We start from the raw sequence: 24,942 nt of genomic DNA, 5'->3' as shown, positions 1-24,942 counted from the left end.
TAGTGCTGCTTGTGTGCTCCCATTTTAGCTTTCTCTCACGTAAAAGATTGCCAGCCGGCACAGCTACGTGGGACCAACCTTGGGCCTGGGTTTGCAACATGGCCGTCGATCACGACACACCTTCGTTGGCCTGGTGGATGCCGATGCCGTTTGGCAAACATCTTGCGTTCATCTGCAAATGACGGATCGATGTTTGACCAATGATCAAATGGACGGTGGACAATAGATTGGTCACTTTTGGGCCAACGTAGTTGTGCCAGCTGGATGTAGCCACAGTGGTGTAATCTATATTATAATAGCCGTAGATGATTCTGTCTGTCTGTCTGTTGGGCGTCTGTCCGGCGTGTGGCTTACTCGGTTTGCAGAGTAGCTCCACCCATAGCTCCACCCATTCTGGGAGAGGCTTCGCTTCATATAAACAAATATCCACCATTTTATTAACTCGCATAGCTTTGAGGCCTGTTTTGTAGGCCCGTGGTGTCTTCCTCTCTCTCCCAGTTTTATTTCAAATCAAATTCGATATATCATTTCATTTTTCACAGTCGCTAACATAGTTTTAGACTCGGTTGAAAAAAAACAGGAAGAAAATCCGATGAAAGTTGCCCTTTATAGAACGAAATGAATTCTCAAAGGCCTGTAACTTCAAGGCCATTGAGTCTCTCTCACGCCTTTATCTCCAATCTAACTCACCATCTGATTTCATTTTTATCGATGGTTTTGCACTCGGTGTCAGCAATGCGGGAAAATGCAGAGATATATTTTTAAAAATACACCATATCACCGCCCACCGCCCAACCGCCCAATATGTATCATACACCGCCCAACATGTATCATACACCGCCCAACATGTATCATACACCGCCCAACATGACACAGACGGCAACATGTCGACATTATCGCTTTTTCTTTAAACCGAGTGAACCGAGCCGAACCGAATACACCGAGTGAATTCACCGAGCGAATTTCATCCAATTCCACCGAGTTTCATGAAACCGAGAGATATTTCTTCGTTTTTATTTTATTAGTTACCAGCAGAAGTACCCAGCGTTGCCGGGCGGGGGAGGGGGGAAGGGCACGTACACTTTAAACATGTATATACATGTGGGATGTGGGATATATACATGTGGGACATGTGTACGTGTGTGTGTGTGTGTGTGTGTGTGTGTGTGTGTGTGTGTGTGTACACGTGTGTGTGTGTGTGTGTGTGTGTGTGTGCGTGTGTGCGCGTGCATATGTGTGTGCGCGTGCATATGTGTGTGTGTGTGTGTGTATATATGTGTGTGTATGACTGTGTATGTAGGCTAACCCCCGCTCTAGCAGGGAAAATGGCCTTAAAATGCATGTTGTTGTTGTATGTGTATATATATGTCTGTGTATGTGTGTATATGTGTCTGTACGTGTGTGTGTCTGTTTTTGTGTATATGTGTGTGTGTGTGTGTGTGTGTGTGTGTGTGTGTGTGTGTGTGTGTGTGTGTGTGTGTGTGTGTGTGTGTGTGTGTGTATAATGTGCATATATGTGTATATGTGGATACATATGTGTATACATATTTGCATATGTGCATATGTGTATATGTGTCTGTACGTGTGTGTGTGTGTGTGTGTGTGCATGTGTATCGATGTACGTGTGTGTGTGTATGTGTTTATGTGTGTGGGTGTATGTGTGTGTGTGTGTGTGTGTGTGTGTGTGTGTGTGTGTGTGTGTGTGTGTATATGTAAACATGGGCCGGTGTGTGTGTAAAGTGTGAGGAGGTATTGGAGAGGAAAATGCAGAGATGTATTTTTTTAAATCGCGCCATGATGATAAACGAAAATACACCGCCTAAAATAACAGTCGACATATATTTAAAATTCGTCACACACATCCATGCCCGTGGGATTCCCACGGGTGGGAATCCCACGGGCATGGATGTGTGTGACATTTCGACATATTGAGTTAGATGCTGCGCCTGCACATTCAGTTATATAAAATGGTTACTGGCAATTGATCACATCCACAAATGATGTAATCCACACAATTTATGTACTTTACATAACGTTAATAGGAATACATGCCCGTGTAGATGGGAATGACATATAATTCACCGAAAACGTTGAAGCAACCGCATAATATTACGGTGATGTTTAACTCTGAGTGAGAATAGTTGTAAATTTTAAAAACTTTCTTCTGATATTTGTGATTTATTTCAAACAAACTGTATTTCCCATCTACACGGGCATGTATTCCTATTAACGTTATGTAAAGTACATAAATTGTGTGGATTACATCATTTGTGGATGTGATCAATTGCCAGTAACCATTTTATATAACTGAATGTGCAGGTGCAGCATCTAACTCAATATGTCGAAATGTCACACACATCCATGCCCGTGGGAATCCCACGGGTGACCCCGCTAGTAAGTTATAATGCCTTCCTCCAGCTGTTAATTGGGCTCTTTAATGCAGATTCAATAAAAGGCATCTTTGCTTATTTAAGGTGGTATAGGTTGGCCAAGACACTCAGGATGATACCAACCACCTGTCCCTGAGGGGCCTTTAGTGGAACATTGATTATGTGTCAAGCTCTTGGAGCAGAATGCTGCATGGGAGATTTTGCGGGCTGTTGGGGGTTCTATATCTGCCTTATGGGTCGTGTTCCTGGTTCCCAGTGCCTACTAGAGGGCACCATTAGAGTCGGTGTTCCCACAGACTTGTCGTCAGAGAGATAGAGGGCACAACCTGGGTGTAGCGCCCTGGGAGGATGCCTCCTCACCTGGCGCATAATCCCGTGCCCCCTTCTCTGCTAGTCTTGACTGAAGCCCCACTGAGCACGGGATTCTGGGAAGCCCTTCCGAGGGCACTAGTTTGCACTGTTGGTGTCATTTCGAACGCCCCTGGTTGGTCTGAAAAATTCCCTGAAGCCCCTCGCCCCCTCTTTATTTTACAGTGAGCCAATCATCTGTGGCATCCCAATCCCGATTATATTTCCCATCTTTCTTTGCTTTTAACCCGAGTCCCCTCTTTATTTTTGATTGCCTTTCCCTTATGGTATTTTTTTTTATTTTTAAGTTTTTTTTTTTTTCAAATCTTTCTGTACATCTATACTATGTATCATACAATTTTTAGCAATTGTTATTGCTGAAGGCCACATCACACTAACGTAGATAATTATCATATTTTATTTCTTTAATCAAAATGCATTAAAAGATTTTTTGGAGATTTTGGAGATTTTTGTAAGGGCAGAAAAATTTATATGAGGGAAGAGAAAAATAAAACAAGACAAGTACAGATACATTCAAAGTACACCGCCCCCATGCCAAATAATTAAATATCCTACAGCGCGGCATTGCCGGGGCGCCTCCGGCGCCCGGCAATACCGCAGTGCAGCTCATTGAGGCTGCATTGGGAGGGAGAGGTGTACACTAATTGATTGATTAATTGTATAATTAAAATCAATAAAAGATTATCACAAAATATTTTCATAATCAATTGGCTAATAGCATAATTAAACCACTAGTGCTTCATCCGAAGATGTATCTTTTAGAAATTTAATTAAATAAGTCATTTATAAAAAATTAAATAATTAATTGATTACTCAATAAATAATTAATCGATTAATCAATAAATAATTAATAGATGAAATGATTAATCAATAAATCAAAAATATCCTTGATAGCCACATCACTTGGTCACTGTCATGTCCAAATATTAGCTTCCCAGCTCAAAAGGTGCCTGAGATATTGGCCAAATGAGAAAGAAAATAAATAAATGATGAATAATGAAAATAAATAAATAATAATCATTAAAAAATTAAATTATTAATCAATTCGGTCACAGAACACAGAAACCACCACCATTTCATCAGAATCTGTAACTGATTATTTTTATTTTTTTTTAGTAATTAATCGAATTATTAAATAATTAATCGATTAATTGATTGATCAATAAATCAAAAATATCCTTGATAGCCACATCACTTGGTCACTCATGTCCAAATATTAGCTTCCGAGCTCAAAAGGTGCCTGAGATATTGGCCAAATGAGAAAGAAAATAAATAAATGATTAATAATGAAAATAAATAAATAATAATCATAAAAAAATTAAATTATTAATCAATTTGGTCAGAGAACACATAAACTACCACTATTTCATCAGAATCTGTAACTTTAACAAAAAAAAATTTTTTTGTCATTAATCGAATAATTAAATAATTAATCGATTAATAGATTAATTAATAAATCAAAAATAGCCTTTGCAGCCAAATCACCTGGTCATTGGCATGTCCAAATAACAGCTTCCTAACTCAAAAGGTGCCTGAGTTAATGGTCAGAAGAGAAAGGAAATTTGATTAATTAAATAAGTACTTAATTAATCGCTAATAATTAAATAACTCCTCAATTTATTGATTAATCAAAAAAAAAAAATACCGTTTTTGAGAAAGGACTTGCTCACTCTTGTGCCGAAATTTCAGCTTCCTAGCTCAAAGGATGGCTGAGATATCGTCCGGACAACCAAGAAAGAAAACAAACAAGTACACATACATTCAAAGTACACCGCCCCATGCCAAATAATTAAATATGCTGCAGCGCGGCATTGCCGGGGCGCCTCAGGCGCCCGGCAATACCGCAGTGCAGCTCATTGAGGCTGCATTGGGAGGGAGAGGTGTACACTAATTGATTGATTAATTGTATAATTAAAATCAATAAAAGATTATCACAAAATATTTTCATAATCAATTGGCTAATCGCATAACTAAACCACTAGTGCTTCATCCGAAGATGTATCTTTTAGAAATGTAATTAAATAAGTCATTTATAAAAAATTAAATAATTAATTGATTACTCAATAAATAATTAATCGATTAATAAATAAATAATTAATAGATGAAATGATTAATCAATAAATCAAAAATATCCTTGATAGCCACGTCACTTGGTCACTCATGTCCAAATATTAGCTTCCCAGCTCAAAAGGTGCCTGAGATATTGGCCAAATGAGAAAGAAAATAAATAAATGATTAATAATGAAAATAAATAAATAATAATCATAAAAAAATTAAATTATTAATCAATTTGGTCAGAGAACACATAAACTACCACTATTTCATCAGAATCTGTAACTTTAAAAAAAAAAAATTTTTTGTCATTAATCGAATAATTAAATAATTAATCGATTAATTGATTAATTAATAAATCAAAAATATCCTTTGCAGCCAAATCACCTGGTCATTGGCATGTCCAAATATCAGCTTCCTAACTCAAAAGGTGCCTGAGTTAATAATGGTCAGAAGAGAAATGAAATTTAATTAATTAAATAAGTACTTAATTAAACGCTAATAATTAAATAACTCCTCAATTAATTGATTAATCAAAAAACAAAAAATACCGTATTTGACAAAGGACTTGCTCACTATTGTGCCGAAATTTCAGCTTCCTAGCTCAAAGGATGGCTGAGATATCGTCCGGACAACCAAGAAAGAAAACAAGAAACCAGAGTGAAAACTGAGTACTCTCTTTCAGCGTGCGTCACTGCCGAGCCCCCTTTGGTGCCCGGCAATGACGATTTGCAATGCCTGGAGATGGCATAGGAAAGGAGCGGTGTACAACAAACAAGAAACCAGAGTGAAAACTGAGTACTCTCTTTCAGCGTGCGTCACTGCCGAGCCCCCTTTGGTGCCCGGCAATGACGATTTGCAATGCCTGGAGATGGCATAGGAAAGGAGCGGTGTACAACAAACAAGAAACCAGAGTGAAAACTGAGTACTCTCTTTCAGCGTGCGTCACTGCCAAGCCCCCTTCGGTGCCCGGCAATGACGATTTGCAATGCCTGGAGGTGGCATAGGAAAGGAGCGGTGTACAACAAACAAGAAAGCAAGAAACCAGAGTGAAAACTGAGTACTCTCTTTCAGCGTGCGTCACTGCCGAGCCCCCTTCGGTGCCCGGCAATGACGATTTGCAATGCCTGGAGACGGCATAGGAAAGGTGCGGTGTACAACAAGTCAGGAGACGACGATGGTTCACGAGCGAGCGATATTCAATGACAAAGGACGGACTATGACCGAAACAGGCCCAGACAGGTCAGGCCGGGAAATGTCAAAACGAAGGTTACTGATCTTGAAATGAGATAGATAATGATGTATAATCAGTTATGAGGTTAGTTAGCTGCACAATACCGAAAATTCGGTTTGATTCCGACAACTTTGAATCTTTGACCTTTGTGACCTTCAAACGTCGAAGATTCTGAAATTTGTTGGAAAACTTGTATTTCATGATGTATGTGATAATATAAGATCATGTACGACATTTCACCCTATCAGAAGGCGAACAATGTAATAAAACCATCAAAAATCGACTTTTCTAAATTTCGTGACCTTGTGACCTTGGCCTTGGGGCGAAAATGAAAAATCGTGCTCCGTGGGGATAGACACATGACATTGGCCTAACCAAATACCGAAACCCCTGTCAGATTCCACCAACTCCCTCGGAGAAGATGTAGCTTGAACTCGATTACCCCCTAAAAAGACATCTTTTTCGGGCGTGGCTCCGCCCACAATGGGCGCAATACGCCCACTCCAGGCAGGACACAACTAGATCATGATATCAACCTCCCACCCAAGTTTCATCAAGATAGAATGATATCATCGGGTAGTTATGCTGCGGACAGACACACAGACAGACACACAGACAGACACACACCCATGACGAATGTAGTGGTCACTGTTTGATAACTCGTGAACCAATAGGAGTCATACAAGTTCAATAAAGTTTTACAGCTTTGGGAGTAATGCTTCATTAAATGTGTTTGCTCACATGTACAAGTTTATGATAACTCAATCATATCGTCCTGCACTTCTCTGCACATTTTGTCTGTGATTGATTCTGGTTGAGTTTGAAGTTTATCTATTGAGGTTTTTTTTTTAACTAGAACTATCAACCACACTTAGTGTTGTAATGGCTCGGGCATCCACTTCGAGAATGGGAGGTCGGCAGTTGAAACCCCGACCGAGTCATACCAGACTTTAAAAATGATGCGTGCTGCTTTCCTACTTGAAATTCAGCATTTAAAAGGTTAAGAGCATGGACAAACCCCACAGGTTGGTATCCATGGGGAGGAGGAAATTCCTCCTGATGAAATGCCCCGCTGAGTGCGGTGAGAAAGGCGAACCCATTGTTGTGAGTTGTGACGTCGCTGATACCCAGAGTGCCCCGGGAAATGACTGCACTTCCCCCAAGCTCAGTGGCTGTTTGTCTCGTCACACATTCTCGTGTTTTGTCCCTATGTATGTGTGTGTGTGTGTGTGTGTGTGTGTGTGTGTGTGTGTGTGTGTGTGTGTGTGTGTGTGTGTGTGTGTGTGTATGGCAGCTCCACTACGGATCATATATACAGTCGTGGCCAAAAATATTGGCACTCTTGCACTTTTTTCAAATAATGCACCATTTCTTCCAGAAAATTGTTGAAATTAAAAAATCTTTTGGTATCCACAAATGTATTTCTTTGGTTTGTTACGGAGCAAAACAAAAAAAGTGGAAAAATTACTAAATCTTAGCTTCTTCCACACAGAAATCCTAAAATGGCCCAGAAAATATTATTGGCACCTTTTAGAAATTGTTAGAAATAATTAAATTTCAAGCAGGTGATTCTCCTTTACTTTGGAATTGAACTCACCTGTGGTGAGTTTGTATGTACCTGCAATATAAAAATCACTCATTCAACCAGTTTGAATAGAGAAAATGAGTCATTCTGCTGTTTTGTGTCACTGTGTGTACAGCAATGAGCATGGAGAAAATAAAGAAAACCAGAGAATTGTCTGAGGATGTCAGACAAGAGATTGTAGCTAAGCACGGACAATATCAAGGATACAAGTCCATCTCCAGAGACTTTGATGTTCCTGTGTCCACCGTACTCTATGTTATCAGGAAGTTTAAGGCCCATGGCACTCTAGCCAACCTCCCTGGGCATGACCGCAAGAGAAAACCTGATCGAAAATTGCAGCGAAAGATTGTTCGAATGGTGGAGAAAGCACCTCGATCAACTGCCAAACAGATTCAAGCTGACCTTCGGATACAAGGTACGACAGTTTCAACTCACACCATCCGCAACCAACTCAATGAAAGGGGGTTATATGGTAGGAGACCCAGGAGGACCCCACTGCTGAGAGAGAGAGAGACATTATAAAGCCCGACTGGAGTTTTCCAAACCACACCTGAACAAGCCAAAATCCTTCTGGGAGAATGTCCTGTGGACAGGTAAGACCAAATTAGAGCTTTTTGGTAAAACACATCATCTCTATGTTTACAGAAAACAAAATGAAGCCTTCAAAGAAAAGAACATGTTCCCTGCAGTCAAACATGGAGGAGGTTCAGTGATGTTTTGGGGTTGCTGTGCCACCTCTGGCACTGGGTGCCTTGAATGTGTGCATGGCATCATTAAATCAAGAGATTATCAAGGCATTTTGGAGCGCAATGTTCAACCCAGTGTTAGAAAGCTGGGTCTCCATCGAAGGTCACGGGTCTTGCAGCAGGACAATTATTTGCGTTATTTGATGCGATTTTCCACAATGGCCTCTCATGGACGAATTTAAGTATATAATCAAAGTTCTGATATTTTAAAAAGAGAGTGGTAAATCTATATGGTGTTACAGATTACATAAGATAAAGGTTACTTTGTTCGCCGCTGTCATGTCTGGCCACGTGGCGTATATAAAGCCTCACAAAATAATGCCATAAAAGCATGTCGTTCCTTATCAAGCGATGTTTGTAAGCCATGGCAATACAGTCACAAGCGGTGTAACTGAATTTTATCACAGCGGACGTCGTTTTTGAAATTAAAATTACAAATGTTACGGTGATAAAATAAATGTGTTATTCTTCAACCATTTTGTTGGAGTGCTTGTTTGTGTGCTTAAGCCACTTGGCTTCCATGGTGATACGGCATCTTGGTACAGTATTCCATGGGGACATCCCAGGAGTTAGGAAAGCAAAATATATGAGAGGATTAAAAGCAACGGGACAAGCATGATGTCCGAGAAGTATGCACACTCACTCTAAGCCATCTGGCCTGGGTTTGAATCCTGACCAAGCTATAAACTATCATCCTGGTGTTTCACAGGCAGAGGTGATTCAATGTGTGTGCCATCCTCTAGATTGACGTTAAACTCTGTTACATCTGCTGCATTTTCAACCCCCACAACCCTCACCCCATCCTCACTTTCCCCTCCCCCTCCACACTCTTCCCTCTCCCCCTTCTCTACCTCTCTCCTCCTCCTCCTCATCCTCACACTCCCTCTCTCTTTCCCTCACTCCCACTCCCTTCCTTGCACCACTCATCCCTCCCTGAGTGTACAATATAGCGACATATGGGGAGGCTTTGCTCTCACCCACTACCTCCTTTGTCCTCCCCTCCATTCCTCCCCGACCTCTCTACCACCCCTCCCCTCCTCTCCTTCCTCCCCAAGTTAAATAAACAACAACCTTGTATTATAGACGTTTCAATATGTGCATAAACATTATTCTTTATAAACAGTTTGCAATCGTCATATGACAGGTAAAAAAATGCCCTATATTTTGGAAAACATGTTAATACGGCAAACGGTTTGAAAATGAGGTGTTATTAAATTTGAAACGTCGCCTGAGACCGTCTGCTTGAAACGTCGCCTGAGACCGCCTGAGGTCTGCTTTGCTTATTTGTTCAAATTTGCAGAGTACATCTAGTTTTTTTTACTTTCTGGTTGGAAGCACCTTCTTTCTTTAAAAATGTATAATCCCAACTGCCCCAATTCTTTACCAATATACAGACTTGGCATTTAATATGGAATTTTTTTTTTTTCTTGACTTGGGTTTACTTTCTTAACTCAGTATATAAATCTGGTGAGTTTATTTTACACTTTGGTGATTTATTTGTTAAAACAACCATGTCACTGATTGTCTGTCGCAGCAAGAAGTCAACAACAAGATTATATCACAGGTGGCGTGGCAAAATATACGGACAGGTGCATTTGATGATTGGCTTCACAGTCGGGTATACAAGGGTTGTTGCATTCTGTATTAGTGGAAAACAACTGCTGCACGTCTCCAAAAGTTATTGCCACTTCCTCTGGAGATGGTCCGTCAACTCGACAATGCTGTTTGTCATGGAGTGGTGGCTTTATGAAATTACGGTATGAAACAGCATGCTGTTGCTCCGCAGTATGGCATCACTCAAGGTCAGGTGTCAAATATCCTGAAACGAAATGCTCAGAGGGGTGTCTCTACTCCAATACCGAGGCCAGGATGTCCCCGCAGAACCACAAGGAGGGATGATCGCCAGCTGCACCGGTTAGTCCGCAATGGCCGTACCAAGTCAGCTAATCGGCTTAGGGCTGAGTGGCAGCAACTGAAAAATGTGCCTGTATCCAGAAGGCTAGTCAACCAATGACTGGTTCAAGCAGGCCATCTTGCCAGACGTCCCCTGAAAAAGCCACGCCTGACCAGACAACACCACCAGCGCCAATTGCAGTGGGTCAGAGAGCACCGTCAATGGCAGCCAGGACACTGGAATCACGCGATCTTCAGTGACGAGTCTAGATTTCTGGTCTATCGTCAAGATGGCCGCGTCCGAGTGCGCAGACAAGTGCATGAAGCCTACAACAAAGATTGTATAGTGCCAAGAGTCCAAGCTGGATGTGGTGGGGTGACCGCTTGGGCTGCTTTTCATGCAGGGGGCAAAACTGACCTGGTTGTTCTGAATGGAAACCTGAACCAGTTCAAATACAGGGCCATTCTGGAAGAAACATTGCTTCCATTTTCTCGTGCAGCCTTTCAAGGAAACTTTGTCTTCCGAGATGACAATGCACGGCCTCATCGTGCTCGCATGATCCAACACTTTCTTGCTGACCGTGGTGTAGAGCATCGGGAGTGGCCTGCCATGTCCCCGGATATGAATCCGATAGAGAACTTGTGGGCAGAATTAACGCGTCAAATCGACCACTTGGACCAGCAGCCGACCTCTGTGCGTGAATTGCAGCAGGCTATTGTCACTGCATGGCAAGTGATTCCTGTCCAAACCTTGGCAAATCTCGTGAACAGCATGCCTCAACATGTACGTGCTCTCCTGAATGCTCGTGGGGGTTACACGAAGTACTGAACTGTAATTTTACTGTCCGTAATCCCAGCAGTAATTTAACTTTTGTTTAAATTTTTTTTGCCTAATGTGCAAAATAAAGAGATACTTCTGGAAAACGTACAGAAGTTTAACACAGTACTGTCCATGAATTGAGTTCGATATCAGTTTACATCACTTTCAAGGATCAATTGATTTGTTTTGAAATGTCAAATGTAGTTTTTGTTTCTTTTAAAGGTCACATTAACAAAATCTAGAATAATTTCAACATAATTCCAATGAACTTTTGGTTCTAAGACATCCTGAAAAGTAAGTTCACCCCCACAAAAAAAATTCCATATTAAATGCCAAGTCTGTATATATTGTTACGGTTTTTAGAACCTTCACTTTGTAAATTTGGTATTAAATTTCCTGTGTACATTTCCCCTTTTAATTGGCTGTTAATTGAAATGAGTGCACCGTAGCTAGTCCATGTACAAGCACGTAGGCCACCATAGAACCTCTCTATAGTTATTTCTTATTCTATGTTAGTTGTTATATATCTACACATATATCTACACACACACACACACACACACACACACACACACACACACACACACACACACACACACACACACACACACATAGTATGTTGGATGCATTCTTGGGAATTTAATGAACAGGTTTTAAAAAAAAAAAAAATTGCACAAAGTAATGAACTTGTTGCAATAATTCTTTATATGCAATGCAATAAACCGCGAGATATTGACGATGAAATTTCAAAGGGATAGATCTAAGATTAAATCCCCTCTTGTGAACCACGATATCTTATTAAATGTCGTTTTTTTTTTTTCCCCAAGTATGCTGTTCACCCAAAGTACATTTCGCATCAAAAGGCAAATTATAGTCACAAAAGGGTTTATTTCCTTTACAAAGGGATAGCTAAAGAAAATGAAAGCATTTCCGACGTCATTGTTGAGGTTGCCATGGAAACAAGCAGCCTGTCGGTGTAAACACGGTTGTCACGAAGACTGTGGAATTTTCTGTTCTGAAGATTCGCTGTTAAAAGTCGTTGTAAAATTGCTGTCAGTTTTTGCTAAGAAAACATCGGTTGTGATGAGCGCGTAGAGAGCGGAAGACTTGAGCAACGCAACCTCTTCATTTTTGGCTTCCGCCATAACAAAACATGTCAGTGAACAGCACGAGGTCAGCTTTGCAATGCTGTCAGAAAGAAACGCCCTGGTGATAACACTCCATGATGGAATGGTGACCACAGCTGCCCGACATGGACCTGCACCTCCATTTTTCATCCACACCTCACTGAGGCTTCACCGACGCTTAAAATCCGATTTTAGCTGCAGTCCATGGCCCTCGACATTGGGGTTAGTGTATAAATTTGTGCGTTCTGAATGACGTGCTTCTCTTCAACCTTCATGACTGTTTTCCATTGGACGCCAACATTAGCCAGGGAAAGATAAGGACCTTGTGTTGGCGTGACTCCATCTTGACAGCTGCAGCAAATCAAATCCTCCATCGCCACACTACAGGGTGCACATAAAGTCCTTGGGTAACTTTGAACTTTTATAACTTTTGACTTACACGTGACAGAAACAAACTCTACACAGCAAAGGAAAGCAAAATCCATCAGGTTTTGTTCATGTTGATGTTGATATTAATTTTTTGTTATTCATCTTGTTAAGTCCACAATTCCCTTGGGTTTCTTGCTGAGTTGACGATTTCTGTTGATGCAACTTCTACATCAATGGTAAAGTCAATCAGCACAATTATCGCATTTCGTTCCCAAACTACGACGATTAAATCTTTCACATATCACCTTATAACAGCAAGTCCAGGCTCTCTACCCCTGTGCTTCACAGGTGTGACGGTTCTTGAATGAGGTATTCCCATACAGGTAGATCGGTGGAGGTGGCTGGGCCACCTCGTTCACCTGACCTGTCCTCATTGACTACATTTTATGGAGCTAGGTAAAACGATTCTTTACTCATCAAAACCGCATTCTTTGGATGAACTCTGGGCTATGATCACAAATGCAATCCGTGAAATTACTCAATAGCAACTGGAGAATGTTTTCAACAAGTTGGAAAATCGGACTGAAACATGTATTATGGAAGACTAGCAATGGTACCCGTCCTATATGGGCGGGGCTTAAATTGGGAGGCCCAAATGAAAAGGCAAAATATCAGAAATTGAAGGCTTGAACATTGAATTGAAGAATTGAGGCGTTTAATGAACGTACGAATAATGTTTAATGATCATTAAATGAATGAATGAATGAATGTAATGAATAATGCCATGCGTCGCGTTGGCAGCAGCGACAATATAAAAATGTTTGCCGAGCACTTCAATGAGAGAAAAGGAACTTTAAGAGAGAAAAGGACCTTGATCAGCAATGTCGTCTATCCTGAAGTTCTAAGCTGAAGAAGTGGAACAAAATCATTCCATTTTTTTTCCTAAAGAAAAGCGTACAGTTGATATCACGATTTGAAACACGATGGAATAATATTTACCGATATGAACAGTGATGTGGTTTTTATTGAAATTCGAAAAATACTGTTTAGATTTTGATGATTTGCGTGTGATATGATTTAAGGGATGTTTATATAAATCGTTGAAATAATCATTTGTGCCTCCCAATTGAAGCCCCGCCCTGAGGGCGGGTACCGTTGCTAGTAATATATAATGGCGATACAACAATTTTTACCGCTTTGCTTTGAAGAACGGGAATGAAGGGGGAGGAGTGTGTTAATATGTCTGGTTGAAGGCTTTGGGTGGTGAGGGGGCTTGAGCCAGATTTTAATCTTACAGCCGCCATGTTGGTGCTCGCCGTCACTGCGATGTGAAGCGAAAGACGCCTCAGAGCTGTCACATTCACAATCGCTATGTAGTATGTACTCCCGATACGTGTTTCCTTCATTCTAAAAACTACCAAGTCAACAGTTAAAAGGATTTTGAGCCAATAGGTGTTACGGCCTTGGCAAGATCGATGGAGACAGCGATCTGGTAGCTTATACACCGCCCAAATAACTATGTGGAATTCTCTCATGTGGAGATTAAACCCACGTCGTATGAAATTTAGCCGAGGGAATTATTTACTTTTAATGATGTTTATATACGAATTAAAAAGAAGCTAATTGGTTTTGGGTCGTCCTTTCCGCATATCTCGTGGGATTGTGAGTTTGAGAGATGACCATGGTGGCGGGGAGTGGGTTGGCATTCTCGCAAGCAGGGATTCAACCCATGTCCTTATAAAAGGTCTTTGTCCGAGGTAATTATTTTTAACTGTGTGGTTTCATTCATCAGGTTGCGATCGGTGCAGCCGTTTGTGCGATACCTGGGAAAATAACGTTATGAGGGAGTCAAAACTGGAAAATGCTGGAGACTAAAGCTGAAATCGGAAAAACAATATAGGCTATTTTACTCCAGGGAGTCCGAGGATTACCCACCCAAAATATCGTTGCGATCGGTTCAGCCGTTTTTGCGGTACCTGGAAACGGACGGACGGACAGACGGACATTTGGTGAATTATAGTAAGATGACGGATATGCTGAAGACTAGAAAGTTGAACTGTATTTCAGTAAAAACGTTATGAATTGTGCTTTCATAAACCCTTTATAATTTGTTTCTATCAGATGTACAAAAAAGTTATTAAGGTTCAAAGATGCACAAGGACTTTATGGACACTCCTTGTAAGCAAACGAGATTTCTCAGTCACTGAGCAAAAGGATAACAAGATTAATAAGCTCGAATATTTACTGTATATAGGGAAAGCAGGGGTGCATTGGGATATATATATATATACACACACACACACACACACACATATATATATATATATATATATATATATATATATATATATATACATACACATATATATATATATATATATATATATATATATATATATATACATATATATATATATATATATATATATATACATATATATATATATATATATACATATATATATATATATATATATATATATATATATATACATATATATATATACACATATATACATATATATATATACACATATATATATATATATACATATGTATATATATATATATATATATATATATATATATATATATATATATATCTATATATATATATATATATATATATATATATATATATATATATATATATATATATATATACTGTATATATATATATATACTAGTGGGGTATGCTTACACATTGTGTAAGGCATAACAAACCGTGATTTGTACATAGGTACATAAACATAATAAATAGAAATGGTTATAGGTAAACATCACCAACCTCCTTCAAGATATTGTCGCGTGACTGCTCTCAGTTAAGACCGAGAGTAAGCCATGGATGGAAAGGAGCGTTAATGAAGGCGTTGTTCAATTTACGTGATGAGGAAGAGGAATACCGACTTACCTGGATGGCCTGGATGATGTCTTCACCCTTCGAAAAAAAGTCAAACCAAGGCGGGTTTTAGATAGAAAAATAAACACGGCTTTATTGCCGGAACCCGATACAAAGAACGTGACAATAAATACTACAATTTAATTTGGGTTCCCACACACCAGATTTCAACAACAGACAAAGGAATATATATCATAAAATAAAGAGGTCATCGTGCATGTGTGGTGGGGGCTTATCTCTGTCTGGCTGTGTAGTGTGTATGTCAGGAATCGTCAGGCCCCGAGCTCGTCGTCCGAACAACGGCTCCGGTTGGCGGGAAGAAGACCTCGACGCGCCCCTGTTCACTAGGTCTCGACAAGGGCCCCCCGTGCGAAGCGAGCGAGCAGCGTGCAACCCACCTCCTCAGCTGTGCAATGTCCTCACGGATTCGGCACGGAACTGCAATGCACCCAACGTTCGGATCAGAAAGGAGAGAGGGTCGAGGGTGAAGGAAGGCGGGAGGGCAAGAGCGAATGAGGTCCAGGCACCAAGGTCTGTATCAACGAGCAGGGACAAGAGAGAGAGAATATGTCGGTCCACGACCATTCGCTATGGCTTCCAAAACGAGAAGGATAAAATGCCGGCTCGCGAGTCGTTTTGTCGCTCGTCGTCTGACGTGACCGGCCCTCCCTACCAGTGGTGTTATCTGCCCATCAAACCCTTTGACCAATCCGTTGCGAGGTGGGCGTGGCCTCAGCCTGCCTGAGCAATGAGTGTTGCAAGTTCATGATGTAGCTGGCTGCAGTTCTATCGGCAGTGCCCCGAACTGGCCTCCGGTGAGTTTTGTTGTTATTGTGGCAGAGGGGAATTTAAGTAGTGTGTGTGGTGTCACTAATGGGCCTAACTAATGTCTATGGTGCGTTGCCCGATGGGACAAAGGAATGATCACAGAGGGAATGACGTACAAGGGAATTAACATAATCCCTGAACTAAATAACATGCCTCGTGGTGGGGACAAATATCCAACTTATCCGACATCCGGACTACACAGGTCCCTGACTTACTGTACATCGAAGTGGTTCTTGCTACCAGCGATCATCGGAGCACCTACCTACGCAGATCTACCTATATCTATATATATCACTCTACCCCAAAATTCATAACAATATCAATTGAGGTTTATTTATTTCTTTTTTATTATTTTAAAGACGCCTGTACTGTTTTTACATAAAGGTTCATGGAGATTTTTATTTCACAGTTTACAGTTATGGAAATTACAATTTTCAAATGCTAGATATCTATTGAGGTGTGTTTTGTTTTTTACATATGTATTTAGTTGTTTTTTTACGTACATTTTCATTTACGGATACTTTCTGATGGTTCTGGGATTTTTCCCGGTGTACCGGCTTCGATGTCCATCAGCACGCCAAATTTCAACTTTCTACGGTACCGAACATTAAAATCAGTCAGTCAGTGGTTAGAAAGAGTGTTAGATGTTAGATGTTGGTGTTAAATATATGATATTAGATGTCGGACCAAACTAACAGTTATTCTTCACCAACGGTATTAATTTTGAAATTTGGCTGATAACCTTTAAATCCTAATACGAATTGGTTCCTGCTTACATTTCGGACCTAATTACAAAACCTACAACCCAGCAAGAAAACTACATTTAAACCAGAATCTCATGGTAGCCCTTCGCACTAAGATGAAGACTTTCGGTGATCGAACACGCTTCAGATTTTCTCCTCAACCATGATTAAAAATTGACACATTTTCTCAATAATTACTCGAGTTTTTCAATCCATCCGAAAAATTGATCTTTTTTTAGAGTTGCTTTTTATTGTTCCCCTCCCTCATCCCCACCCTCGTACTTTTTATAAGCCCGTCCCATGCACGGCAAGAGACGAGGTTGTGTGCGTGTTGTTGTTGTTGTGTGTGTTTGTCCGTCCGGGCCGTAACTTTTTTTTACCATTTAAACTATTGTCATCAAATTTTCAACAAAGCTTTATTATGATAATACAGAGAAGGCAAACTAATTATTTTGTTAAAAAAATTAAAGGTCAGCATCACCTAAAATCATCAATTTTCATCCAATTGACCTGAAATTTCAATTTACCATTTGAGTTTTGTCATCAATTTTTCAACAAAGCTTTATTATGAGAATATGGAGAAGGAAAATTAATAATTTGATCAAAAGGCCAAAGGTAAGCATTACATAAAATTGGCAATTTTCATCCGATTGACCTGAAATTTTAAGAATTTGCATATTGGGTCAGAATTGGTTGACAAATCAAAAGCTAGAAGCTGATTTGTTGATCTAAAGCTGAAAGGTCATGGCTGCATGAAATCATCAACTTTCATTTTGTATTTTATGTTAAACTGTTTTCGTTATTTTGAGCATATGGAAGAAGAAGAAGAAGAAGAAGAAGAAGAGGTAGAGAATTGCTTGAGTCTGGCCCCTCCTGCCTCCAGTGTTGTGTAAAGGTTAAAAGGGCGTCCTGCCGTCCCACCGTAGTTAATCCTGCCGTAGTTAATTCCATAAAGCATCCATTGAAGGACACTATAATACCCTTGTTCAGTAGTTTATATCCTTATTATGTGTTTTAGGGTAAGGCCTTGTCTTCCATTAGAATGACACTCCATTGCACCAAGTGAAAAAGATAGATTCCCTTCATCCTTCATTCCCATTCCCAAAACCTCCATTTCCCCTTTCGTCAATTGCCATTCGCATTGCCAACTACAATTGCCGCCATTGAACATGTGCTTGGGTTGGGGAAGAAAGGCGTGCCGGCCGTCGTCATCAAGGGCGGAGCCAGAGGGTCATGCGACCAACCAGGGCCGAGGTGAGCACACCGATGGGCATGTCCTGAAGGCCGGCGGCTTAATCGCTGGAGGCGCTATAAAAAGCGCGCGCGCAAGAGTGACCAGGGCTGAGCTGCGTGAAAGGGTCCAAGGCAGAGCTGCGTGGTGAGGTGCAAAGAAAAGAGCTGAGTCGTCAGAGGAAAGCGGGGTTGAGAGAGGTCCAAGAGAGAGCTGCAGAGGGAGCTGGGTTGTGAGGTCAAAGAGAGAGAAGGGAGATCATCCAGCAGCAATTCTTGTCCAAGAGAAGAGATCATCCAGCAGCGATTCTTGTTCAAAGGAGATCATCCAGGGAAGCACAAAGCCTGCTATTCGTCGCCTTGCTCGCCAGCAGCAGCGTCCACAGCAGCAACAACATTCAACAGCCGCTTGGGGCCTGGACGGCAGTTTGGAGCAGGGCCACGAAGGAACGGTGGCTGCCCAACGCGCCGATCGTGCTGCAGGACCCGTTGGAACTCCCTCTCCCTCAAAACATCCACCTGCCATTCCTATCATCATTCCCCGTGTGAGTCGTCTTCGTTTGTTCTGTCCTGGGTATTAATTAAGTCTGTTTAGATAAGCTAGCGATTTTCACTGTGTCTCTAAAAAGCTTATGTATATTATTTTCTTATCTTTCCTTCCCCTTGGTTTCTTTGAGCCTGTACATAGTAAATAAATTTAGTAGTATTTTCAACCCTTTGTCTTCTTCTTCTTCCTTTTCTTCACATCCGTCGTTTTAGTCTTTTCCAGATTGAATAGCTGTGGCGCGATACGGCCAACGTCGGGTGAATCGGGTGAATCGGGGAAACTGTTAGGCCGCGGTGCCTCCGCTCGGCAAACAGCATCCTTAACCACGGACCGTAACAATTGGTGTCAGGAGTGTCGGATTCGGACCTGGGACTAAATTTATTTAGCCCAAATTTTGGACACAATTGTACAATTGGTGTAACAATTGGTGTCTGGGAGTGAGATTCGGGGCCCGAACCAAATTTTTAAAACATCTAGAAAAAATTTGGTCAAAATTTGGAGCGGCCGAAATTTGTGTTGTTTTTTAAAAAAAAACGAATTTTGAAATCGCGCCATGGCTGGTCAAGGCGACGGGATGCAGGTGGGTGAGCTAGAGGAGGGGTTAGGAGTAACCCAGGATCAGAGGGACGAAGTAGAGGAGAACATTGGCAATGTGGTTGAGGGGGTATCAGGTGCACAAAATGGCGCTCTCGCGCACGTGGTATCAGACGCACAAAGTGGCAGCTCGCACGAGCGCGGGGTAGCCGCGCCCGCTGCGCAAATAGGGGGCTTTGATGTGGGGGACTTCATGGCGCAATTCACCGAGATGCTGAGAATAAACAGGGAGAAATTGAAGCAATAACGAACGGAATGAGGGCCGATATGGAGGAAATGGCGAGGGACAGAGTCGCATATGAGGTAAGGGAAGCGGAGAGGGGACAGAGACCGCAGGTTGGGCGAAAGGGTCCCAGGGGTGCACGACGAGGTAACGCGGGTCGAGAAGCGCTGGTTGAGTGAAGTGGAGGAAAGCGCGGGTAAAATGACGGGGGTAGAAATCGCGACACGGGGTATGGAGCAGCCGGCGACCGCTGAGGTAGAAGAGGGGGTTTTATTAAAGCCAGCGGTCGTCGAGGGGAACAAAGACAAAGCAGTAGTGGGTACAATTAAAATTGAAGAGACGACGGAGGTAGCCCGGGAATTGCAGAGAGAAATGGAAAATGTGCAAAGTCCCTGCTCACATCACGATGCTGTGCTTAACCCGAATGGAAGTTTGCAGGTGCGCGTGGAGAAAAGGATCCCCTAGGTGAGTCGTGCTGTGCGGGGAGATTTTGTAAGAGGATGTTTGGCGCCAAAGAATTTTCGCGCGCTTGGGATCGAGGAAGCATCCGGACGTTGGTGAAGGGTCCCGTGTGAGTAAAAATGGCACGCGTGGGAGGAAAAAGTGTGTGTCAAAGGGTGAGCGTGTTACGAAGCGCGAGTGTGATACCGAGTGCGAGCGAGAATGCACGTCGGGGTGTACGGGGTGTGACACAGGGAGTGAGAGCAATACGGAGTGTACGTGCGAGGGTGAGTGTGACACGGAGAGTAAGGTGGTGGTGGAACGTGTGCGAGGAAGCACACCTGGGTTGGTGGTAGCGCGAGTGTGGGAGAGCCCATCTGAGCGCGTTGGTGGGTGGATGCAAGAGTGCACGCCCATGGTGAGTGTTACGGAGGACGTAACGGAGGAGAGGTGTGGACCGAGGTGTGCGCAAGAGGTGTGGTGTGTAACAGGGAGTGTGTTGGTGGAATGGACGGACGGCGTTGGAACGCCGGGTTTTGTGAGTGTCAAAAGGGTCGCGTGTGCGTGTGGGCATGCGAGTAAAGCATCGACGTTGGACGGGTTAGCGTTTAGGGCGACGGATAGCCGATGCGAGCACTCGGGGCGCGGAGTGCTTTGTTGAATGCGAGGCACGGCGCGGATCGAAGCTGCGTCGTTTCTCTTCGAAGCGTCGTTGCCGATTCGGGCTTGGCCCCGCCCCGCACAGTCGAGTCCGGGCCGTGTCGGGCCAGGCGACCGGTCCGGTTCAAGGGCGAGTGGGAGGAAGCGGAACGGTGCCCCCTCGTGGGGACGGGGTTCCGACCGGGGGAGATTGAGCCATCGGGCCCGGGACCGCAAGGGACCGCGCCGAGATGGTGCGTGGAATCTCGGCCCGACCAAACCACCTCCCTTGAACCGAAAGCCGGACGGATTCAACCTGCAGGCGACCAAACCACCCGCGTTCATTGCTCGGCTTTACGAAGCCGAGTTTAATGATGTCATGACGCACCGAGGCTAGGATATAGCGGACTGTGATGATGATAATACTGATAGTGGTTTTGATCCGAAATTTAGAAAAGTGAATAGAATTGGCAGTAATTGGAAAATTTTTGATTGCTTGGAATTTGGTAAGCAAAATTGGTAGTGGAACGTCCCCGATGTGGTGGGATGGCAACTTTGTCATCCCTCACAGCGGGGGCAAAGGAACACTAGGTTATGGGGTTTATGGCAGTGAAAACTAGCCCGGGGGGGTTAGGATATATTGTGTAGGGACCTAGAAGATGACCTTAGGTAACGTCAAGGTTAGTTAGTGACTGATACCTGTAGTGGGGACGCAGGTAGATTAGAGTGGATGATAATGACGTGGTATGTGCTTAGTTTAAAGGGAAGACGGGGAGCACTAAGTTAGCAGGGCAACAGGTAGTTTAGATGATGCCGTGTGAGTGTTGGAGGTGTATCAGAAGTGTATTGTGAAAAGTGTGTGAGGAACAGGTGTGATTGCACAGGTGTGCAACTGAACAGGTGTGTGGAGCAGTGTTTGAGTGAGTGATAGTGATGAGTATTGTGCTGACCAAATGGTCCAGGAAGAGGAGGAGGGTGCAGGTGGCACCAGGTATGATTGCACAGGTGTGCAACAACAGGTATGAAGAACAGGTGTATGGAGAATGGTTGTGTGGAATAAATGGTAGTGTGGAATATCTGGAGTATCGGAATGGATGGTCGTGGAGTGAGTATGGTGGAAACTATGGAGTGGAGTGGATGGTGCGAAGGTGTGAATGGGGGAAGGATGGACCCCCATCACCAATACCCGGGGCGGGTAGTGTAAGTGTTAGGTAGAGGGTATAGGTAAATTGTGGTTGGATATTGGCATCTGTGGTGCAGGTGGAAGAATGGTGATTGGATGGGTGCATTAGTGTTGTGGAAATGGCTGGGCGTGTAGCCTGTTAGTGTGTGTAGTTGGTTTGGGCACTCCACTACTGTGAGGATGTCGGCCAGGTGAGGCCGCAGGTGAGCTCTGGGAGCCGGTAGTTGTTGTGGATGGGGCACGAGGATCCGGAGGACGGACACGGGTAGCCCAGTGCCAGAGGGCACCGAGGGGTGACAGAGCCAGGAGGGGCCTTCCCCAGTTAGATAGGTTAGGGTGAGGAGCTAGGTAAGCTCGGGTGGCAACTGCAGTGGTGGAGGTGTGCAGGTGGGTAGACCTGCTGGGAGAGCTGCATGACCCAGCCCAGAAATTGTGCAAGGGCACCGGGAGATGAATCGGGGGAGTGAGACCCCAAATTGAGAAGCACCACAGTTTGGTCAATGGGAATTGGTTTTTAGAACCCATAGTGTAAGTTGGCCAATGGATTGGCAGGGAAAGACCCCGGGTAGTGTAAAGTGTGTTAATGTCATTTAGAAAGTAGTTAGGATGAAGTCTCCTCGCACCATCTACATGCACTCACCTGAGGTAATGATGGTACTCCACACCATGCCATGGTTGTTTTTAATTATTTTTGATGCAAATGTTTTGGATTGTGAGACGCATCATGACGTGGGTGTGACATTGTGCTTGATGTTCCATCTCTTCCTCCTTAGGAGGATTGATGATGAATTTGGTGATGGCAAATTTTGGATAGAGGGATTGTGGAGACGAATTTGGTATAGAAGAGATATGGGGAAGACGTGACGAATTTGTAAATGTGTAGATTTTGTAAATATGGGGTAAGGGCAAGGGTAGTGTAGGTGACAGGGGGGGGGTGACGTACGGTAGGGACGAGCTTTGTCACTTCGCTCTCCGTACGCATTTAGCCCTGCATTGCCTTGTTTGATGTGTACCCTTGTGACCTTACCCGTCGCTCATCTGTCCCTCCCCCCTTTTGTCTCCCACATGACCTGTGCACCATTGGGTGCCGAGGGGAGCGTGCGTGAGTCCGCCATTGTGTGCCCGGAACTCCCAGAATCAGCTGTCTGCATCGATGCACCACATTATGGACCACATGTCTGTGGCCGAGCACCACTTATGGACCCCATGGGTTGGGGCATGGCCCCTCTGCTGGAACCGGCCATGAAGGCCCAAAATCTTGCTGGCGGACCTTGGCCACAGGGCACCGATGCCCCACAGGTGAACCATACATAGTCGGCCCCTGTGGGCCATAAATAAAAACATGGACACATTGGGTGCATTTTTTATTGCAAATAGGCCGCCAGCAAAGGAAAAAGACAACAACTGGAAGAAATAATAATAGCCAGCAGAGGGAGCCGAAGAGCAAGAGACCACCTGCAGGGTTAGGGGTTGTTTGGTTATTTTTATTATTGAACATTGATGAACTGTGGTGACTGCACCGATTGGTGCTTGAGGGTGTGTTGGTGCGTTTTGGGTGCTTTCATGGTGCGTCGATGCAGAGCAGACTGTCTCCCCCCCCAGAAAGAACAATCACAGGTCCTGGGTTGCGTATTGTAAATAAAGTAGCGTCAATTGTAAATAATGCTCCCCACCGTCAGTGTATAGTTTGAAGACCATTCCGCAATTCGGTTAACTGTGGGCGTGAGTCTGTTAGGTAGGGTGCAATGGAGCAGCGGGACATATTTATCTATGTTTTAAAACTGTCGCACTCAGGGTCAGGTTAAAAGTAGAGGGAACTACACCTACGTGTCACACTAAATAAAAGTTGTAGGCCCGGGACGTGCCTAAGAGGAGGAGGGTGCAGTGTTGCGGATATGAGGATTGTATTTTTTTTATTGTGTGCTTTATTATTATTATTGCTTGAGTCTGGCCCCTCCTGACTCCAGTGTTGTGTAAAGGTTAAAAGGGCGTCCCGGTAGTTAATTCCATAAAGTAGACAATTGAAGGACACTATAATACCCATGTTCAGTAGTTTATATCCTTATTATGTGTTTTAGGGTAAGGCCTTGTCTTCCATTAGAATGACACTCCATTGCACCAAGTGAAAAAGATAGATTCCCTTCATCCTTCATTCCCATTCCCAAAACCTCCATTTCCCCTTTCGTCAATTGCCATTCGCATTGCCAACTACAATTGCCGCCATTGAACATGTGCTTGGATTGGGGAAGAAAGGCGTGCCCGCCCGTCGTCATCAAGGGCGGAGCCAGAGGGTCGCGCGACCAACCAGGGCCGAGGTGAGCACACCGATGGGCGTGTCCTGAAGGCCGGCGGCTTAATCGCTGGAGGCGCTATAAAAAGCGCGTGCGCAAGAGTGACCAGGGCTGAGCTGCGTGAAAGGGTCCAAGGCAGAGCTGCGTGGTGAGGTGCAAAGAAAAGAGTTGAGTCGTCAGAGGAAAGCGGGGTTGAGAGAGGTCCAAGAGAGAGCTGCAGAGGGAGCTGGGTTGTGAGGTCAAAGAGAGAGAAGGGAGATCATCCAGCAGCGATTCTTGTCCAAGAGAAGAGATCATCCAGCAGCGATTCTTGTTCAAAGGAGATCATCCAGGGAAGCACAAAGCCTGCTATTCGTCGCCTTGCTCGCCAGCAGCAGCGTCCACAGCAGCAACAACACTCAACAGCCGCTTGGGGCCTGGACGGCAGTTTGGAGCAGGGCCGCGAAGGAACGGCGGCTGCCCAAAGTGCCGATCGTGCTGCAGGACCCGTTGGACCTCCCTCTCCCTCAAAACATCCACCTGCCATTCCTATCATCATTCCCCGTGTGAGTCGTCTTCGTTTGTTCTGTCCTGGGTATTAATTAAGTCTGTTTAGATAAGCTATCGATTTTCACTGTGTCTCTAAAAAGCTTCTGTATATTATTTTCTTATCTTTCCTTCCCCTTGGTTTCTTTGAGCCTGTACATAGTAAATAAATTTAGTAGTATTTTCAACCTTTTGTCTTCTTCTGCCTTTTCTT

The sequence above is a fragment of the Myxine glutinosa genome, chromosome 13 (genome assembly GCF_964187855.1).
Source record: "Myxine glutinosa chromosome 13, kmMyxGlut1.1, whole genome shotgun sequence".
Classification (NCBI taxonomy): Eukaryota; Metazoa; Chordata; class Myxini; order Myxiniformes; family Myxinidae; genus Myxine; species Myxine glutinosa.
This window is presented reverse-complemented; position numbering follows the sequence as displayed.